The following is a 23,636-nucleotide window of genomic DNA, read 5'->3' on the forward strand; positions in this document are numbered from 1 at the left end:
TTATAGACAACTAGAATTTAACCTGTCTGGCAACAATACCAAAGAAGGGACTCAGCAAAAATACAACTATTAGAAAAGGAAAATAATGCTTATAGATGTTTGTGTATATTTAGTTGAAAAAAATACTTAAAGTATGTAAAATATATGCTTAAAATTATTCATTCATTAAGATGTATTATAGTGCTGATACATTTTGTGGTAACTTTTCAATGGTTGCCTATTTCCACCAATCACCAGTCTCAGCCTAGTTTACATTTCCTACTTCAAATTATTTTTCTTACTTGTCCCTAACAATTTCTCAGTACCCTCCCCTATTCTCCAGTGACAATTTGCTACTTCTTTTTTCTTGTAATTTCTTTCCAGTTTTCCATTCCTGCTGTTATACAAGTATTAGATCCTAGAAGTATTTGATGTCTGCTCAGACTCCTAATTCTACAGTCCCATGACAGAGATGGCATGTAGGAGAGAAATGATAAGCATATCTAAATTATTTTTTCTAGATATTGTCGTTACAAAATGACTTTTTTTTTGGGGGGGGGGTGTTGGGGGGGGAATGCAGAAAATCAATTAGATCTTTTTAGTAGATTTGAAATATATGTAAGGCATTTTTATCATTTGTGTTGTTTTAATTTATTATGCTAAAAAAGGTAACTCCAACATTTAAATAAAGTAGTAAATTATACACATCTTGTGTGATTAAACAAAATGTAGGAATTCAAAACCTGAAATAAATTAATTCTTTGAAAACAAACAAGAAGCTGTATGCAATTACAGAATCTTTCCTCACTGTTAAGGTAATTTGCTAAAAATATGTGGGAGTAATTCTTACTGTTCCTTTAAAACTTGAACCTAATTTCACAATACATAAAATATAAAGCTGGGAGAACTAGTCAAGGCTGCTTTGAAATATTTTCTTTCAATTTAGGTCCTTCTCTAACTACCTATTTTATTATTTAGAGTTATCACTTTCAATTGAGCAAATTCAATTTAAATTGAATGTTCATGTACTTCTATCCTCTGACTGGCAGTAGGGACAAGGACCGTATGTTTTGTAGGCTCCTATCTTTTCTTATGCTTTACTGAAGGAAAGTGATATTGGAAAGTATATACAGACATAGAACTGTAGAACACCTTTCTGTTTTTCTTCTGTTTTGTGACTTTTTGGTGTTTGTTTTTTTTTTTGATTGCCTTTGTCATATGTGATAGGTCATTGCTGCTCCTGCAGTTTCCCACTCAGTGAATATGCCCCTTATAGCCAGCACAGAGCTCTGAGCTGCATTGTTCACAAATACTTTGCATTTTGTGTTCCTGTAATTCACTCATCTCTTGGCTTACTCACCTGTCAAGGGAAGCTGCACAAAACACCTGTGTGACTATATTCTACTCTGTTCTTATACTTTATGACAGAATTGATGGCTCTGTTTAGATGCTTTTGAATTACAGCATCACTTTTGAACAGGCAACATGCTTTGTGGTTCCCTGTATTTCTTTTTGAGTTCTTCTTGTCTGTCTGTAGAAGAAAAATGAGTGAGATTTTCACAGAAGACAGACCGCTGTCTTTCGACATACAGCTGCTTCTCAGACCTGTTCTATGTGAACAATGTCCACATACCTCTTACTAAGATTTACCTAAACCAGGATGCAGTATATGTATTGTGACAGACTATGTGCCTCCTGTATTTCTATCAATCTCCCTTTGACCTAAAAGGGATCTCTGAACATGCAAAGAAGTCAGGATCTGCCAAAATGCTTGGTGTGGGTTTTGAAGACCTGATTACATCGCTGGCAGTGTTGATATGGTTGCATGTCCATGACTGCTGGTAAAGAACATCTGCTTTCTCTGGCAGACTGCAGTAATCATTTATGGTGTGGGACAGGTTCCTTCAATTTGCAGGCCTGACACAAAAGCCTTCTAACACTAACAGGCTATGTTCAAAACATGGACAGAAAGAAACCCACTCTTTCTGCACCCTGTGAGAATCTCATGGAATTTACCAACTGGAGATAAAAATCTGACCAATTCCCAAAGATGAAACATGAACCATCTTCAGAAAATGAAACAATTCTTATCTCGTCCATCAGACAAAATTATGGAAAAACATATAGTTTGATTCTCTGTAAACTAAATCTAGATTTTTTTAACTTATATATCATGAGTTCATCTCTCTTGTCTTAATATTCTCTTAAAAACACTGTAATATTTTGTTGTTTTTGAACTTTTGATATTATGAGCATTCAGAAAAAAACATTTTTGATGTACTATTTTGGCCTTGTACCTACTCTTGCTAAGCAAGCAACTGTAGCATCTCTATATCCCTCGTGTGATAAAAAGCATAAAGAAGGAACACCAGCTAAATAAAGGAACTGGCTGAAGTACAAGAACTCTTCTGTCTGATAAGATTGTGCAGGAAAGACAAAATGGAGATGACAGATGTATCACCTGCCTTGAACTCCTTAAATCTGGAGGAATCAAATAATTTTTATTCTACAGGCTGAACGAGAGTTCATTTGGACTGCAGTTGTAGATGAAGGTGAAGTATAAAAAGACAGAGCTGTATCTGCAACTGCAAGTAGTAGAAGAGTCTTTCTTTCTGCATATCATACAAGAATTGAAACACCATTCACAGGGAAAACTCCCTCCACGGTAGAGGTTTTCACATGGCTTCTTGTTCTGACCATTGATTCTTAACAAAAAATTGCACAATCAAGCCAATGAGAGACTCCAGCAGAACAAAGTAAAGCAACCGAAGCAGATAAGTTTTGTTGTTGTTTGTGTTTTGATTTTTTTTGTTTGTTTGTTGTTTTTGTTTTGTTTTGTTTTGTTTGGGGGGGGGGGGCTAAAAATACGATTAGTTGCTTGGTCCAAAATTGTCCTTCCCCTACAATAGTTTAATCAGTTACCCTTTTCATCATTTCAACACATTTCTAGTACTCCAGAGGTGCAGGGACAATTTGGAGGGAGAAGAAGGAAGTGTGTAGCCATGAGGCTGCTTCCCAGTGTCACCCTCAAAAGTTTTCACAGAACTGCAAAGTGCTAACAGGGTCACCTTCACCATATTAGACCTAATCCACCAGTAAACATACTAAAACCTCCCTCCTTGTTTTCAGCAAGAAATTATGGAACTAATGTAACATTTGCTGCCATCACATTGTTCACACTACTGTTTTATGTTACGCCTCGTGCTTCACCCTGTTGATTCAGACTATAAACTCTCTAGAGCTGGGACCATCTGGTATTCTCTGTTTGTAAAGAGCCTAGCACAATAAGGTCTTGTTCTGGGTTGACGTACACAATCATAACAAAAACAACCAATAATAAATAGATAGTTTTATCTCACCAGTTGACATACATATTAATTAAAAAAAAATAAAAAAATAAATCCCAGTGGGCATTTTGCTGTAATGTAAATGTTCAAAACAAAAGTGAAAATGAAGTGAAAAGGACACCCTTTACGTACAATAAACAAATTCAGATTACTCTTTAATCTAGTCCACTTTTGTCCTGTACACTCTCCTATTTCATTCTGCATTTATGCAATAAATAAAAGCTTTTGTATACAGGCTGGTCTAAATCAGGCACAAAATTATTTCATCCAGTTTTAGTTGCAAATCTGAAGAGCTACCTAAACCACATACAACCAACACTGAAAAATACAATGATGAGAGTAATTAATTACAGTATAAGGTTAGATAATAATATAATTTTGTTAATTACTCACAGTTTGGGGCCCATTTTTTCTGTGCAGCGGACAACAGCATGCATTTAATCCCCATAATAACAGTAATGGGATACATCATTAACCCTATTTTATACTTTCTTAATTTTTATAACACCAATAACAAAGATCATTAACCTCCATTCTGTTTAACATCTAATCAGCCATTTTAGCTAAATAAATATCATAGACAACATTAAATATCACTTTGTTTATCTAGATTGCCTCTCAGGAGGATATTTTTTTTCTAATGTTATATTAACAGCAGTTTACTCAACAAGTGTCAAAATATCAGTGATGACAAGGAAACAGATTCATTGCAACATATAATCTTTAATCAGATCTGTTTAGTCTTCACTATTTGTGAAACATATCTTAGGTAATTTCCCTGCTAAATTTGATATTGAATAAATTTGATAATTTTTCCTTTTAATCATACTGTTACCTTCAAGACTTAGAATATCACTTAGATTTGGGTAAGGTTTGGACTCAGTCCTATATTTCATTCTTTCATTAGGAAGATAGGGTTAAAATCTTCTTCTGTTAATAAAATTAGAGTTAAGTCAGTTAATAAAACTGAGTTAAGAGGAGAAAGAAAAAGAAAACACTACTACTGAGAAGAATCTATTTTGCAAAGATATCCCAAGGAGCAACAAAATACTACAAGTGAAGCTATATCAACAATATTTTGAATTACCATTTCTAATTACTTATAAGAGATGAAATAGTAAAATAGGGCTATAGTAGTAAAAAATAGGTATGGCTTTGAATGCATCAAGGTTAGCTACTGAAATGTGTTCGTTAATTCTGTTGTAATGGTAACAATGAATAAGACCTAGTTTTTTTAGGTAAATAACCATAACAAGAGAGTAGGAAGATTTAAACTAAGGAATGAGATTATCTAACTGTTTAGAGAATTAACAACAAAATTATATGAAAAAAAAAATAGAGGATTTCTGAAGATTTCTGATGAAACTGTCAGACCCTGTCTTTTCTTGTATTTCTTTATTTATATATGAATATTGCAAGACAGATCATCTGCTAGAGTGATGTCATATACAGATCGATAATCAGTTGATTAAAAGAGAGCATCTGTAAAACCTACACATTTAAGAAAACTGTTATGGGATATTACTTATCTAGAAATGAGTCACAGGAATACGCAACCATTCGTCATTTTAAGGCCAAAGAGAGTTCCCAAATGTTTGGATCTTTGAGAACATGCTGATGTTAAAATCCTATTTGATTTTTGATGAAAATCTGTCACATTATTGCTCTGCCTTAAATTAAATATATTGATTTTCTACACTCCTGTAGGATTCCTGTAGTATTTATTCTATATTAGACACTACCAGTTCTCTTCCCTGCAAATCAAGCATCCAGAAAGTCAGAGTTATTTTAACAAGCAGTCAAAGGGGAATTAAGGAGAATAAAAAAGCACCAGGGATTAAAAAAGTAGTATTTTGAGTTACATTCTGCTGTTCTTAAGAACAGTAAGAGCAGTGCCTAAGTACAAATTAAGTGATGAATCAAGGAATTAAAATTGGCCTATTTGTCTGTTTCTGAAATTTAAGAAAACTTGAAACTAATTTCAGCCTCAGTTTGAAATACTTCTAATTTTGGTACTCATCAATCATCTCATAATTATGGTACTCATCAATCAACTCATATGCATATTCTAAACAACTTAAAGCACAATTTTAGAGTAGGAAGGAAAACATCCTTTATTTTATCAATGTAGGAAAGCATTATTCTAACCAAATCTCATCAAGATAGCCTACTGATAAATTTGTCACAAACATGTGAACTGCTAAAAAACTTATGAGAGAGAAGATAGAAGGAAGACCCTCTCTAAATCAGAGATACTATTTATTTCAAATTGCAACTCAGAAATGCCATTCCGCTTCCACTGAAGAAGTTGTGTTCAAGGTGATACTATTATATTGTTATGTTGTGGTAAAAATATCGTATTCCTCTACTGCACCTCTTTGGTCCAAAACGCTTTTCCAAAGAGACATGAAAGCTACATTCTTACCTTCACTGACCAACTGAAAATAGCATTAAATTCTCCAAAGTCAGTGTTAAAACTACATTTAGTTCATTATTAATTAATGATTTTTAAGTAAGAATGTGAAATTAGAAATTTAAGTATATACCTAAAAACTGAAAGACGCATGAAACATCTATTTTTTTCTGTGGATGGGATTTGTCCAAATGTAGATCACCACATTTTCATGGAAAATGGACGTTACAACATATCTGCAGTTCTATCAATTTATTCTTAATTATTTTTAACAAATACTGTTACAGGGAATAATATTAATTCTTCTCCTGCTTTATCTACCATCTAATTTATCTCCACGCAAGGAGACAACCAAATTAAAAGCCAAATACCTAGAAAATAATTTTGTGTTACTACTGTAGTGAGAAAAATACAATCTGCATTATCTGAATGGGAAAGGTTCTAAAGGTTCTTGTTTTATCAGTTTTAAGGGAATTGCATGCAGATCCCAGGAGATACCTTTTTGTATAGCCATCTTGCTATGTTGACCATGCTCTGGTCTCCCACTGAATCCCACATCAACTATTCTGGATAAAAATCAAGATACAAAAAAGCCAAAGAGAAGTAGTGTACTCTGACCTCCCCTTTTATTTTCTTAATTACAGTTGCAGTCTCCACCTTTAAGTCGACAGTGTTTCTTGTGGGTTTTTGCTTTGTAAATAGCTTGTAAGAAAAGACCAAACAGTATTTGTATTCCATACTAAACTACATGTAAAGAAAATGTTCGACTCATATCTTGGAAGGAGAAATACAGGATAAAGTACTCATGCTAAATAAGGTAAAGAAAGATAAAATAAACTTCAAATATTTTGTCATAAGAATCTAAAAATTAAATCAGCATTATGGTTTTAGTTGTTGAGTAAGATTTTTTTGTTTGCTTTTTTTTGTTTGTTTGTTTTTTAAGTTTGTTGATGATTCAGCATTCTTCTGTAACACCATACTCCTTAACCCTTGCATTATAAGAGAAGATTATGAACACCTGTCTGATTGAAGAGCAGTTTGTAATGCTCTGTTTATATTGTATTTCAAAGAAAAAGGAAAGGATTAGGAGCAGGCTATGATTTAATACAACTCCAATCTCTATCCATCAACATTATTCACTATTAATGTGACAAACCACAGGCAACAAAGTCTTTACAATTGGTATCATTTAATTAATCTCTTTCTCTTGTAGAAATATCCATTGCAAGATTTTTTTCTGAAAAGTAGAATTTATGAATAAAAGGAAATTCCAACTATTCCTTAGGCTACAGTGCTGTCAAACCAGAGAATGAAATGTAGATATTACATATGCATAAAATAGAAAATCCTTCTGGTCAAAGCATGATGTAAATCATATTTTAGAAATAACCATATAATCATTTTATATATCACATTTTATAACTATATGAGTTACAACAGTATGACTGATCTCCTATGCAGAGGATCACACTTAAAAAGTTACTTGTACATGAAATTATACAATGTATACAAAGAAAAGTGGTAATTAAACAACATGAGAACCTATTTAGATAGTGCTCTAGATGCACCAGTGGGTATGCTAAGTACAGTTTGCTTTGTTTACACATAATCACATGTCCTGGAACAGAGATGGACACCCAGCATTTAAACTTTTTTTCTTTTTAATAGCCATTATAAGATGATAAAAACGGAGAATTCCTGAAAGGCCAATAACAATATCCAGATCAAACCCAAACCCAAATTTGATTCTCTCTATAAAAGATACTGCTATCACATAAAATTTCTTCACAGTCCCATTTGCTCAGATGCTCTAAGAAAAAAATATTTTGAAATTATGTGTATCAATCACAAAAATTGTTTTATACTAGTTGAGAAGTCCAGTCTGGCATTAAATGTGCTTCTGTCCTTTATTTAACTTAATTTACACCGTTCCACTCGTTAAGCCATATTTTGTGTAAGACTACTTCTTCTGCCTCTGCATTTCCATTCATTTACCTGTATGTGCCCTTTATACATTTAACAGTGCTGACAAGCTGGTGCAACTGGATTGCCTATCTAGCATAAAAGCTGTAGCCCTGGTTTCCAAAATAAGGGCAAGTGAAAGGCAAGCAACACCTCTGCATGACCTTCCTATGACAGAATAAAATTTAACATACTGACAAGAAAACTATTTACATCAATTAACATGCAAGATTCAGCAGTATTATGTGGAATCTGCACTTTGTGTCTATTTTAATGGTTTTTTGTTTCATATTTAACAGCAAATTTAGAAAATATTATATCAGTACTGATAAAGAAAAGAGTTTGTAAAAAAGAAGCTACTGTTAGTAAAATAAAATGGCTTCTTTGATAAATGATTGCATACTTGCTGAGGAGATAAAAACACTGAAAGTAAATGGACATAAGTGTGGGAGTCACAGTGATAGAAGATGCAGTAAATGCCACTATCAGCAACTATTTAAATAACTTGTAAATGCAAGAGTAAAGTTTTAGGGTTTAGCACTATTCTTATTATTATTGCTATTAATATTATAGTTCAGTAGAAGAATATAAAAGATACAAACAAATCATACATTCTAAGCCTATAAAAATACTATAAACATAATTGCCTGTTTACACAGGAGAAATACAATGCTTCTTGGATTTTTTTTCAATTTTTGTAAGATCACAAGTATATAATTTTTATATTTTATATTTATAATATATTTTGTATTACATTTTCAATGTAATACATTATTTTATTTGCCTACTCTCATTAAATTCTTAGTTTAGCTACTTGGCCTGAACAAACTATAACTGCTGAGGCTTAATATCACCTTTTCGGGTGATCCCATGTAATTCACTAAGGACAACCACTCACTCTTACCATATGAAAGAATCATTTTCCAGTGCATACTAAGCCGCATCTGAAGATCACAGAATCACAGAATCACAGAATTTCTAGGTTGGAAGAGACCTCAAGATCATCGAGTCCAACCTCTGACCTAACGCTAGCAGTCCCCACTAAACCATATCCCTAAGATGTGGCAGATTAAAATACTTCTCTGTTCTTGGTATGTAAACAAACACAAATACCTCACAGTCATAAAGCAGATAGTAAATACTGTTTTGTAGAAAAGTTTTAAGACTCAAGTATGTAACTGCAAGGACTTGGAATTATGAAAGAATGTTCTTACCACTATCACTGTAGATCATCTTTTGCCCTAGTCCTTAATGTTAGGTGACTGTTTCATATTACGGAAAAAGATACTTTACTACTTGGCATTTCCTCTCTTATTCTCTTTTCATCATGCTGCTCCTGAAATAACGTGTAAGTAACAGTCAATCCACAATAGTTCACAGGGAGTTCTTTCAAATCTTGGACAAAGCCTATAAATAGATACAAATAACATAAGTAACTCCTTCCTTTATATTGAATTGCTATAGATAATGACCTAAATAGCACATGTGCAAGTAATTTTAGTATTTTATACTTGTAGCTCTTTATAGATGTGCCCTTTGGGCACAATCCAGCAAAGATTTGCACATATGCTCAAGTTTATGCATTCTGAATAGTCCTAAGGCTTTTGTTTGTACTGTTTGTACAAATGCCACATGATTGTTCTCTTTCATCTAATACCTTTAAGAAAGAGAGAGAGAGAGAAAGAGAAAAAGGAAGGAAAGAGGAGGCTCACAGAATCTTCGTTTGTGCAGTCCACACTAGTCTGAAAACTCTGATACTCAGTTAATCAAGTTAATATAATTATTTTGTTGTTTGAAGAAAATTAGAGGAACTGTTTTATGTCTAATTATAGGGAAGATCAAACAGACTTGATTTTGATGAATTTTCCATGTCTTATTTGAACTAATGTAATTAAGGACAGTGTTTACCTAGCTGCTTTATGAGAAGAAGCCTCCTTGTGTACCAGATTTCTTGTGGTCCTTCCTTTCACTGCAGCCAGTGTAAGGACAATAGTGCAAGATCAGCCTTTTTAATTTTGCCTTGATCCTTGGCTCAAAGAACCAAGTAGAACCAGGAAGTGCAGAGGAACAAGAAAATAGGAAATATTTTTTAAACCTTTTGACAAGTTCACTTCTCTTTTGGTTTGAATACTGGGCAATAGTTCAGATCATCTCTTATTATAGCCAAATCTGGAGGCCAAACCTCTGCTGGTTTTGTTCAGCCTCTGCCCTTTTTTCCTGTCCCAAACTTCCCAATTCACACACTACCTGTGAATCTATTTTGACAGCTGTATTTTCCCAACAGGAATACTTTATACATATATGGTAATTTCAGAGTCAGTACATGCAGCTCCTTCTCTTACATCAGTATTCCTCCCCTTCTATACAGTTATGTTTGTACAAACTACACTTAGGAAAGGCTCTGACACCTATTCTCTTCGTTTTATTTCCCTTTTAATTATACACAGAACACTGGTTCATCAGTACAGAAACAAATTGAAGAAAAACAGCGTATCTAATTATTTTTGTATGCTACTTAAACTTTTAATACATTGCCTTGGGTGCATCTTGGAGTCAGGGAAAGGAAGTGATAAAAAATAAGTTTTTCCTTTTGGAAATCTCTTCCAAACGTTTTTAGACAGCTTTTGGTGTAAAATAAAAAGATGTTATTGCAAAAGTGGTGGGAAGTGAGCAGGGATTTTAATTTACTTTCATGTTGTTTCTCCACTAAGTTCAATCTAAGGTGAAACATCGTGTTGATGTCAAATTTTGCTTCAAGCAAAACAATAGAGGAGCTCTAAAATTAATGTAGGTGTCCAGTCAGAGGCCTTATACAGCCATTAACACAGTACCAGATTTAGATAATGTATTATAAGCATGAAAAATTTAACAGTAATTGCTGTGTTCTGATCTCTCCCTTTTTCTTACTTTGTTTCCTACAGAATCTGCCACACATTCCCAAACTGGTCTTTCTGCTAGCTTACCTCACAGAAATGCACACAATCTGGATCATTATGACTAATGAAATTGCTGAGAAGTGATTTTTTTGTTGTCAAAATATAATGCCACTCTAGAACTTTCACCACACATTAGGATTGTGTAACAAGGGCTTATGGTTGCCTGAGGCATAACTTTGATTCAGCATCTCTCCATCTTAGCCACCCAGTTCCACGTATTATTGTATTCAGCTGAATACTGAAATTCAGTGCTACTGAGAGATGAATGCCATTTTATAGCTTAGTATTTTAAAATTATGTTACGCCTTTTGTTATCATCTGTTGGCTTGCAAAAATAAAAATAAAAACAGCCTCTGAGCCCATCTAAAATATTAGAAAAAAATAAAATTATAACAATGTTCAGGAAAGGAGTTCTGAGTTACAATGAGCTGTTCATGCTGTCCTCCAAATTCTACTGTAAATTTGCAACCCACATGCTATGTTAAGATTCAAACCTGTGGACACAATTACAGTTGACCAGTAGGCTTTTTATCTGACAAATGACTTGGCTGACTTAGAAATCAGATCTTATAGCCTCCAGAGGACTACATGCACTTATCCAAGAGCTTTCAGCTCTTGGATATTTCACATACAGTTTTCACAAAAGAAACACCTGAGGTATACCAATGCTTCATGTAATGAAACCTTTCATAAGAACAAGAAAAATATAACTCTTTCATTCTGAACAAAGGTATACGTAAAAGCACATTTAATTTCAAGTCAATAGGTTTGCTTCACATCACCACTTACAGGATTAAAGACAGGAGTAGTTTGGCTTCCCTGAATGTATTGTTAGCATTATCAATTCGTGCAATCTCACAATAACTTTTCAATAAATTTAAGATAAACTATTATTTTCTCACCTATAAATAAAATATAATCATCTTAAAAATCAATGAAGAGAAAACCATCAGATCCATTAACCTGACTAAGAATTCCTTCAGGCCAAGAATATGAACCACAGTACACTGTATCTTTCATTTTATTGAGCTATATCTCTTTGTATGGCTATGAGCAGGGGGAAAAAAAAAATGAAATCTAAAACCAAAGACTACAGTCTTTTGTTCCAGAAACCATGGAGGTAGGGACTGAATATTCTTTTATGCCTGGGGTTAATTTTTCTCACCTTAATTTGCAATCAGATGAACACACACACACACACAAAAAGAAGATACTGCCTCTGGAAGGAAGCAGTTTTATTAATAACCCAACTATTTTCTGTACTTTTCACCACTTCTAAATCTTTTGCTTTTTGAAGTCAACTCCATAACCTTGCAACATTATGAACATGTTTACTTGTCTTTGCTGTCAACCAATACCAGATGCTTTTTGGGTCTTTAAAAATAGTAACATATATATGGGTCAAAACTGCAGTCTCTAGATAACCGTGTAGCAGATCCAGGTGATTAATTTTCCCACAACCTTTATCATACCCAGGAACAGACTTTTCCTGTGTCTTTCCCTAGTGAATGTTCCTCATAAAATATGGAATTAGCAAAACTGCAATCTTACAAAAAAGCACTCTTTCACAGGTGACCCTTATCAACTAACAGAAGAGGCTATTAGTCAGCTGCCTTGTTTGAACTCAATCCAAAGGCATTTCTACTCTCATTCATAGACAGAAGTGGTTCAAGCCATGAAACTGTGGAACTAGGACAAACTAACGTTGTTCTTTTTTTCTATAACAGATAAGAAAAAGAAATAGTAGCATTACCTTCTGCTTTCAGTACCTCTCGGCAGGTACTTGTTTCTTCCTTTAAATACCACTATGCCTGTGAGTCAGCAGGGATTCTCCTTATACTCCCCCTCTTGACCTACACCTTCAAGCTGCCTCATCCTAAACCATACAGAATAGTTTGACAAGTTAATTGACAAGATATAATAGGTTAATATCATATGCTACAGTGATCTATGTCAAACTGAGATTACATAAAAAACACAAAGGTTAAAAAGGCTAGTAAAATCACCCAGGAAAGCATTGACTTCAGCTTTGATTCAGTATGCATAAATTGTGTGTATATATATTTGTGTATATTTATATAAATACATTATGATAGTTCCATATACATTTTTAAAGAAGCCCAACTGCACAGAATGGCTAGCATTTGCATAATAATAAAAAAATCCTTATTTTCTTTTGCTCTTACTTTCCCATGTGCTATATACATGTACTTCCACAGATAAAATTACTTGTTTTACTATTTGTTTATTACTATAATCTCTGTTCATTTTCAATTATTTTTTTTGTTCACAATAAAGAAGAGAGGTAGTAACCCCATTTACAGCTAGAACTGAGCAATACAAAGAGCAACTTTAAAATATGCAATAATTTTCAGTCCCAGGACCTGATTTTTTCAAGTTATTCAGCATGTGATAGAACTTGATAGGTACAAAGCACAGCCTCCATGTGCTGAATCTTTGACAGTCATTTTCAAAGGTCTCAAAATAAGTATACAGAAAATGGGAATAACCATTAGTTGAAAAGAAAAACAACAATAAAAAACACTGCTAAAGGTCTTTTTCTACTGATTTGCTAAACAGCCCATTGATGGTAAGCATTAAAGTCAGGATTAAACTCTAAATCTCTATAGCAGCATCAAATTGTCTTGACAACAGAAACTTCCTTTTTATTTCTGAGCCATCCTGACTCATTAATTATATGCTTTTCTCCTTATGAACAGGTGAATCAAGGGTCCTACAAACAATTGTATCGTTCACTACATAGCCCTACTTCTTTCATACAACAGATCCATTCTAGGCATTGAAGAGGCAAGATTTTGTGGAATAATAATACAACAAGCTATAATTAAAGATATGTAACAGGACTTAATTGAAGCTTACTTATGCAATCTAATCTGTCATTTCTTAACTTCTGCATTAAATTCCACTCTTAGTTCTGTCATTTAACCCTTTCCTATGTAATTTACCACCTTTTTTTTTTTAAGTCTTTAGCAGAGTTGAAGTCTAGAATTGCCATACACATCGGCTAACAGAGCAGCAGATGATAATGATAGGTTAACATTTTTCATACAAAACAGCAGTAGAAGTGTTAAGTGAGAAATAAGCAGGAAATGTTATGACTAAGAAGCGCTGAATTCCATTACCCAGAAAACAATGCTCCAGTGTAGTGACTCTCAACTGCTGACACGTGTCACTGATGATCTATAAAGGCTCTGAATAAACTCCATAAAATTATTTTTAAAATATTTTTATATAAGGTACATACACAAATGATGCACATTAGCAAGTCTGCAATCAGAGAAACTTATAAAATTGGTGAAAATAAAGTTAACGGGTTTTCAACCACACTTTAAAGAACAAGCAGCTTTTACATTAGTGGACTGGTAGTGCTACTTTCTTGACCATAGTCCTGAGATTAAAAGGAAAATATTATACATCTCTTTACAGGAAACTGAGATATGCTGAATGAATTCTTTCCTAATTAATATGTGAGAATATGCTTGTATTTTTTTTTTCCTGCCCACGTTGGGAAACTATGAGAGAGAAACAGAGGCCTAGCAATTCGCAGATGGGTCTAATTTGTGTCCATAGTATAGGCCTTGTTTCATCTTGAATTTTGATCTGTTTATGAATTCCTCCAACATATTGCCTCCTAACAGGGCATTTGATCTACTAGAAGAAATCAAACTATTGTTCACCAAATAGTACTCTTACTCTTTAGCTTATTTCTCTTTCTCTAGATCAGAAAGTGCTATATTATAGAAACATTCACCCCATAACACCAATACACCAGTATGCAGTGTTAACCTAGTTCATTCAAATCAGTTACTGAAGTTCTTCTGGATTCATTCTGACATGACTGAAAGCAGATGTTGCTCTTTGTTCAGGGGATGGTTTCCATTTCATTCTTTACTCACTAAATTGGTTATTCATCTACTGTTTGACTAATATAATCTTGGTTTCTTTCCACTCCTCTACAATTCTAAGAGGGCTCTCAAGATTAGTGTTATGGTTTGTATCTTGTCTTTCATGTTTTCCTCTTGCTGTAACAGTTCTATACTACTTAATGTGTGCTCCCAAATCTGATGAAGCTGCACTGTTGTAGTGAGTTGCCTTTTTTTTTTTTTTTTTTTTTTTTTTTTTTAAAGGAAAACACAAACATTTTAAAGCATTCAAGAGTATCTGTTTACCCAGATAAACTATCTGGAAATATATGGTTTATAGTGATGTCCTGCTGTTTTACCCATGCTGCCAACAAAGTTGAGTGTAGCTGAAAGAGATTGAGTGACTTCCAAATTAGAAATTCAAAATAAAGATCTTCTTGCCTTTGAATTTGTCTTTAACCACTGGACCATATGGTTTTCTTTCTCACCAGTGCTTAATGTGTGTTGCTTCTGGCTTTTCACTTTTTTGCTCTATTTCTCAGATTATTTTAATTTTACTTTTTTTTTTTTTTTTTTTTTTTTCTGGAGAATGGCTAGTGAAAGGAAAGGAAATTGCTTGGACTTTAAATTGTGTCTGCTGATCAGAAACAAAAGCATAAAGTAAAATAAACCCACCAACATTTCTTTTTTTTAATATTTAACAATTCACAGTTGTTTGGAAATATGTATATAGATATCTTCTTTCACTCAAATTCAGACGGTCTATATTTAAAATGTTGTGAGGCATTCTCCCTCACAAGTGGAAAGTTTGGACTCCTTCATTTGGATTTCTACAGTAGAAAACTAATAGTGAAAACTAAGATGGGAAGCAGGGAAACAATAGTAGATTTTCATATGATTTTATTTGTAATTCTTCCAAATGCTTGCAATATTTTTTCTTAAATTAATATTCTATGTCCTAAAACAATTCCTAGCAAGGCAAAAGTAAACTGGGCATTTAAACTGTCATACTCATTCACAGTTATGCATTAATAAATTAAAACCTTCTCCATTATTATAATTAGAATCAGTAGAAATAAATTGCTTTATTTTTTTATGTCCTGTCCAATAAACTATTTGTTTTTACTGACAAAAGTATTCAGAGATTTAGCATGCTATTTTTAATTTGGTTGTAATAGGAACTATGTACAAAGATATTTTAAAAAGTGATATAATATAGGAGCACCTTTCCTATGAAGAAAAGCTAAGATGGCTGGCAATGTGCTGGCAGGAGAAGAGAAGGTTCTGGGAAGACCACATTGCAGCCTTTCATTACTTAAAGGGGGCTTATAAAAAGATGACTCACTCTGTGACTTTTTACACGGACAGATAGTGATAGGACAACGACAGCTTTAAAGAGGGGAGATTTAGATTAGATGTTAGAAGGAAATCTTTTACTGTGAGGGTGGTGAAGCACAAGAACAGGCTTCCCAGAGACACTGTGGATGCCCCATCCCTGGGGCTCAGGGGTTCAAGGGGTTCATCCCTGGGGTTCAAGGCCAGGCTTTGCGCAACCTGGTCTGGTGGGAAGTGTCCTGCCCATGGCAGGGGGGTTGGAACTGGATGGTCCTTAAGGTCCCTTCCAACCATTCTATCATTCTATGATAGATTCTATGATAATCCTCTGCCACTTGACAATACTAAGTGAAATAAAACAACTCCATGACCTAATAACAATATTGAAATACAGTTATTATGTAAAATTACTTTTCTCCACCCCTACAGCCTCAGAGAGAAGGTACAGGGAAAGAGTAGAAGATGTAAAACAGTATTTTACTTAGCCGAATAGAAATATTTCTTCCTCCCTGGCATGCACATGCACACGTATTTGCAGGCACGTACACTATACTCTCTGATGCTAATATAGTATAACACTTACCTCATAGCTAATGACAGCATTCAGCTAACATTCTGGGTTTAAGTGACAGTTTCAAAATCAGGAAAATACAACCACACTACAAATGAAATTAAAAATGTCATTCAGATGCTGATGTAATGGATATGGGGGATGAAACTTAGAGTAGACTGACAGAAAACTTAAAACTTCCTGTAACTTCAGAAAATGGGTAAAAGTACAAATTCAGATGAGTTGATCTGGAATCTCCCTTACAAGCCCTAGACTTGAGTCTGAACATATGTATGTATGCATGATGTGGGAATGACGAGTATGAAGAGACCAATGGAAGGATGGAAACTGCTCAGATGTCTGAACTTGAATGTAACATCTTAATTTAAAATAATGCAACTTTTGGAAGAATATATATAAACGTATATATATATGGATACATAATAAAACAGAAATAGCATCCCTATATTCAAACTGTAGTCCCTACAAACACAAAATATTTTACAAGTCAATTTGCAAATAATATTTTTCCATTAAAAATTCAGAAACCTTCCAGTGTTTTGTAATGGATTCTAAATCTTTTCATATTTATAAGGATATTCAATACTTTCAATTCCTGGGAAGTGTGAGCACCACCAAGACACAAGACCTATTTTTTTCATAACAGTAGACATTTAAAGAAAGAGCAATTAGATCTGTGAGCTTAATAGAAACTCTACTTCAGCCAAGATTAAAGGAATGACATAAAATTATCGACCTGTCACTGGAGTCACTGCTGGACTTGCAATAAAGCCAAAGACATGCTAACATGAAAATAAAATGCTCTAAAATTCCATATAAATCAGAATATAAAAATCACAAATTTATTAAAAAAAAAAAAATAGAAAAGTATGACATTTCTTCCTGAGGATCCATATATACTGCCAATAATCATTAAACTAATAAAGGTGCTAAATATGCGGTCGATTACACCACTATGCCTCAACAATCAGTCTCACTCAACTCACTTGTTACATTTATTCCTTATCCTTCAGTATCTTTCCCTTATATAGCGTATTCATTATTATTATTTCTACATCACCACGTGTGTAAAAAACATTTTTTTTGTAAATGAAAGGTAAGGTGGTGTAAAAGACAGTAGAGAAAAGAGATGAGAAAAATGCTTGCAAACTTAGAAAAAAATAAATGGTTCAAATTGCAGGTGCTACCTACAACTTGTTTGGTTATATACATACATATATATGCGTATGTATACATATACACTTAAAACATATTGTTAGCTAGGGGGTTTTCCACAATTTCTTAGTTTCAAAATTAACCAACACTATGGCATAACTGAACTGATTCATCCATTTGAAACTTCTTTTGATGTCTTCTTCAAACATAATGACTTGACTTAAAAAAAAATAAATATTTCAAACACTATTTCATTGTTTCAGGCCCACATTTAATTCAACTTTGTAATCTACATATCAAAAATACCTCAATTATTTGAAGTAAAAAGAGCTGGAAACAGAAAATATCACTGGAGTTTCCACAGAAACTTCTGTAAAACCATTCTTAAATCTTTATTATTTGCAATAACAGCTGAGAAAACAGAAGGATCGCAATTTATATTATCATTGAGTCATTTTCATTCATACGATACTTATTTTGTTTTTGTCACATTGGTCAAAATTCTGTAATGATAATTACATGCATTCTGACACAGAGTGGTGGAAAAGTTGCTTACTTTGGCAAAGAAAAAATTTTTACACTCTCTCAAGAGGCAATTCTGTATCCATTTATATCAAAATATATATAATGATTAGAAAAAAGTAAAAAATATAGTGAAGCTGGTATAAACAAAAAGATATTGAAGTAACTGCAGAAGTAGTATCAAGAGTCCTTCAAGCTGAATGTATTCAGAAGCAAATACATGCTCCATTGCTTCAAAAGCAGTTTTCCAGAAATAGAGTGACATAATCATACATACAACTTCCTTAAATTCTTATACTGGTATGAACATTTTAATCAGTCTTTTCACTATTAAAAACAGTTTAATTGATGCAGAAATTAAAAAAAAAAAAAAAAGTGATTCAGCTCACTACTGAAGGACATCATAACATTCCTCATCCAGCTGTTCCGTCTTAATATACACTATATACATACTATACAAATATATACATATACTCCTTATTATACACTACACAAATTTACCATGACACTCATTTCTTTTCTTATTTTCCATGTTCAAACATGAATTCAGATTTAAAACAGTGAGAATTTTTTTAAAAAATAAAATCTTAAAAAATAAATCTGTCAAATTTATTTCTAATAAATGTATTTATCAAATATCATAAATAGAACACTGTAACAGATCAAATTTTGGTGGGGCTTGAAATAGATAATTAAATAATTATTATAGTTTAAAATATTAAGTGAAAATTCTCTCAGTCAACATGTATTTGAGCTTCTTAACTAGAAAAAATAGGAAAAATGTTCAGCAATACAAAACAGTGTCTTGGTTTCATTTCAAATATGCTACATTACAAATGAGTTGGGATACAAGAGAAGGTATTCAAAAATCATAAATACCATATCTTCAGGAAGATGACCCTAAAAAAATGACATAAAAGCTACATCCAAACTGAACAGAAAGAAACATTTAAATCCACACTCTCCTACATGGCTATAAAACACTATAATATCCCTTAAGAATGTTGGCCATAAGCTCACACATTTCCTTTACAAATTCTCTGGAAATATTAGTCACAGTTATAGCATTAAAGCTAGGCAATATGGAACTTTGGGGTTTACTATTTGCTAGTATAGGCTAATCAAAAAAACATCAAGCTGAGCAGCTGACAATTTTTGTCAGAGTACCATAATGTACTCCAAATTCCAAACTTTAGCTTTATAACCATGACAAATCTGAAATTACTTTTATTTACTTACTATTTAATATGTTTTCATATTAGCTGAAAATTAAGAGGAATTATAATCAGGTATGTTGGTTTTTATGTTTCTGGGCAACCTATATGATTCAGAACTGAGATGTGAAACACAGGACATTTGAAATCGTTTCATCTTTTTTATGCTGTTGGGATATAAGACCTACTTGTACCAAAAACGGTAATAGATTGTACTCATTTTCTATTTTCTTCACAATTTTTTGTTGGCACATTCATGAAATATGACACAACAATTAGCTTCTGGGATAAAATAAGAAGAAGACAAGCTTTTTACAATGAATGCACGTTCAAAAATGCAGTTATAACATCAGTATCAGAATTCTGGCAAAATTTGTGGCATTAAATAATGAAATAAGCCTCAGAATTGACTCATAAATATAATAAAAAATATTGCTTGACAGCATAAAAAGATACACATTTTAATACTAAAGCTGCTACATTATTGTGCTGCTATGTATATTGATGTAGCATAGTTTTATCATTAAAGATAAAAGATAAGATAAAAGATAAGAGAAAATTTAATTTTATAACATTATTTCTTACTGGCAAGAATTTTCCAATTCTACTGCAGTATAAATTCTAGCATGTGACATCCACTCAGTGAATACTCTATCATTAGTGTTCCTTTTTATCCTTACTGTGTGCAAAACTTCATGGATGTTTATAAAACTATACTGACAAGGCATGATGGAAACAAGAAAATGTCAAATATTTGTTTCTGATGTGACACCCAGCTCTTCATGCCAGAAACAATTTTCTTCTGAGCTGCTGAAACAATGTATTACAGTCAAATAATGTCTTTAGTAAATGCTTAATAGTGACTGAAGCATTTCTTTGTAATATACTTCTGGTTCACTTGTGTAAGAACAGCTGTATTTATCATTTCAGGTCTTGTCTAGCTGTGCCCTGTAAGATAAAATGGCCATTTTCACAGGCCTGAATAAGATTTTGTTTAAGGCAAAATGATGATATAACCAGCTGTTAATGGATTCAGTGTTTTTTTGCTGTTTGTTTTGTGTGTGTGTGTTTTTAACCCAAGAACTAATAATCTTTTTCTAAAACCATTTTTGTACCCTTTTCAGAAATTTTAGTTAGGGAAATTGCAAATGTTTAGACCATATCTGTAAATTTTTAATCTGTCTCTGAGCTCTAGCAAGCTTTTGGTGTCAGCAGAATTGTGGGTAAATAAGTTTTATAAGGTGATTTAAAATGTTTGTTTGTTTTAAATATAAAGACTATAACCTTCACTGCCTAATTTACTACTCCTACAATTCAGATTTTCACTTTAGTCTTTTAGAGAAGGATTAAATCCAAAATTTTAAGTCTTACTTACACCTTTCCACCTAGTAATTCCACATCAGATTCTGTATTCAGAATACTAGCTGATCAGATTCTGGATTTAGTTACTAGCATACAATACACCATGAAAATAATCCTAAAATACAAGTACAAGAGCTGTTTGCAACTCATCAGTTAAAAAAAAAAAAAATTTCTTCATTCTCTGTATTTTCATAGTAATTAATGACAGTGGGGTGAGTAAATTGGTGCAAGTAGTACTGTTTCTGATGTACATTGCTGCAAAGGAAAAGAGAACAGTCTGTAAGGAATATCTACCTGTTTAAAATGACCTTCTCTTCCTTTGTCATATGAAACCAGGAACTGCATGGAAAGGCAGAGGGGGGATAAGGATGGAATATAAGTGGAAAAAAAATGAAAGATCAAGAAATATCTTCCCTTAATACAAAAGATTCAGCTTGATTTCACTTCACCAGCTCTCTTTCTGACAGGAAAGTTACACCAATGAAGGTGGTGTGAGGCTTGACCAACGCTAGTGATAAACACTGTGAGGGATAATCCAACTGTTAGTTTTCAGTGTGCATTGCATTGAGATATTCATCAAGAACAGCAAAGTATTTGTAGAGGAAAATGATTTTAAAAAGATGTGGGGGAAACATGTATTGCTTATATTTTATATACAGGAATGCAAATGTGTATTGGCAAATCTCACACTGAAAAAAATCAATCTGAAACATTGCTGTTGTGGAAGAAAAGTTAGTGAACAACTACAGTGGAATACAGTATGTTCATAAATACATCGATGTTATTTTCAATAAATAAGAAAATCCTTTATTTATCTTTTATTATTTTTTACATAAGAGTGTATTTTTTATTGCACGTGTATGTTTCATAGAAAGCTTTCTAACCGTTTCACACTTCTAGCACAGTTTTGGCACAAACACAAGTAGTGTTTCAAAGATGCATGTCAACTATCTTCTGCACAAATTCTCTTTGTAATTAATTTGTATTAGAATTCTTCCTATGTAAGTCTCAAAAAATTACTATTTAAAGCAACCCATATATATATATATATACATCCTAGCAGTGCTGGTCTGTTTTTCCCATGTTTATTTACAAACATTTAGATTTGCTCCTTTGCAGCAAGAAAACAAGGAAGATTAATGTATAGGTGTAATTTAGCATACTCTTACAGCTTAGTCCCCTGTAATTCCCTAGGCTTGTTTATGGCATGTCTGCATTTGTTATTTCCTCTCTCTCTACCTGCTGCTTTTGTTGGAACCAACAGAACAGAGCCCAGTTGTCAGTCCCAGTAGTGAACCAACCTTTGCCATATGCCTCCATTTAAAGTGAGTAGACTGTCTCTGCCTGGCTTAATTAGGACCTTGGTATTCTGTTTTCCAGTGATCTTTACTTTTCCTAATCTACATTTTTTTTTTTTTTTGTGCTAGATCAGCCATACCCAAATTGTGCAGATATAAACAAAAACATCCTTTGAACAAAAGCAAAACTGAATTTTGCTAGAAACATTTTCAGTCTTCTGTTTTCATATGGTAATCATTCATCCTCTTCATTTAAATAGCTCTTCTGAAGACAATTTTCCATAAAGCCTGTCAGGATTAACCCATCACTCAAAGGAAGTGCTATACTTGTGGAAGCATGAAAGCAGAGGGAAGAATGGATACATTGCGCTATGTGATGAATTCAGGTTCCAGTCATACAACGCAATGTGTGACCAAATTCCACTGTTTGTTTGTGTCAGGTCTTTACATGGGCTCACAAAAAGAGGCATAATGCTATCCAGTGCACCTGTTTGGACACTATACTCTGTTGAGTGCTCTATGGCTTATAGCTATCAAGGCAAAGTTGGAGACTGTTTTCTCTGGATTCCTACAGGCAGTTTGCAACCCATCCAGGCTCATAAGTAAGCATACCCTTTGCTGGTACATCATTCTTAATTGAAGAATTTTAAACATTCTGTTTAAAGCAAAGCTCTCCATTCTCCTGCCATACAACAATCACACCTGTTTCTGGACTCTTTACAATTGAAGTTTTCATCACCACTTGAGAACATGGATACTGTTTGACCTTCCCTGAACCATCTTATTTACTTAGGTCTGACCTGGAATCCATGATGATTTTCAATTCTACTAATCTAGTTTTCACACAGGTGTTTCTCATTGCATTTCCATTTAAGAATATCAGCAGTGCTTTAGTAACAGTGACTTTGTTCAGCCAAACAATTTGTGACAGCTCATGCACAGAATTTTTATATCTTTACATAAAACCGCATCAGTGGTGCCTGCTCACAAGCACACCTGGAACAGCACATGCTTTTGATCTTTAAGTATATCTAGGCAAGCCAAATGAAAGTAAAGGATAAGCTTGATTTTATGAGGGGGAGATAGGCACATCCAGACCACAAGGAGCTCTGTTTAGACTTTCATGAAGTATTTAGATTTTTATATGCTCTTAGCGATTTTAAATAATGCAAAAAAAAAAAAAAAAAAAAGAAAAAGCATCCAAATTACATTTAAAAAGTATGAAAATAATGTTCAACATTAAACTTTCTGCCCATTATGTTAATGTGCATTTTAGAAAAACTGATCATAGATGTTATTTGTTTATTTTTATTGAAAAATCTTAGGAATAACATATTATATTACACAGTGCGGCACCAGCACACAAAACAAACATGCAAACTTCAAAGTTCATAGACAAATTGTTTTTTTCCACCATGTAATTTTAGATTTTAACATGAATTGAGTTTTTCCACATTACTAACAGTAGTGGGTAGTTCAATATAAGAAGGTGGAATTGTGAAAATTTCAAAGAAAACGTAATAGGCAGTTTCCAGATTACTTCCAAGTCTTGCCAGGTTTTTGCATAACAACAAAATAAGAGGACAGTTTCCCTTTGGAGATTCCTCTTTTAGAAATTTTTATCCTTAGTGAGAAGCTATCTTCATAATTTCCAGACT

At 33.2% G+C, this 23,636-nt stretch overlaps 1 protein-coding gene across 5 annotated transcripts in view; it reads right to left on the reverse strand.

Annotated features, from left to right (window-relative positions):
• LOC311437363 (uncharacterized protein) overlaps positions 1-23,636 on the reverse strand; it is a 139,371-nt gene that overhangs the window by 99,623 nt on the left and 16,112 nt on the right. The window contains exon 1 of one of the 5 annotated variants that reach the window (XR_014693423.1): positions 8,916-8,985. The exons of the other annotated variants lie outside the window; for them this stretch is intronic. The gene's annotated coding sequence lies outside the window, so the exon portion shown is untranslated. Of the gene's footprint in view, positions 1-8,915; positions 8,986-23,636 lie in introns of those variants that run through there. 5 annotated transcript variants of the gene reach the window in all.

Source organism: Aythya ferina, assembly GCF_964211825.1.
Source record: "Aythya ferina genome assembly, chromosome: 5".
Lineage (NCBI taxonomy): Eukaryota > Metazoa > Chordata > Aves > Anseriformes > Anatidae > Aythya > Aythya ferina.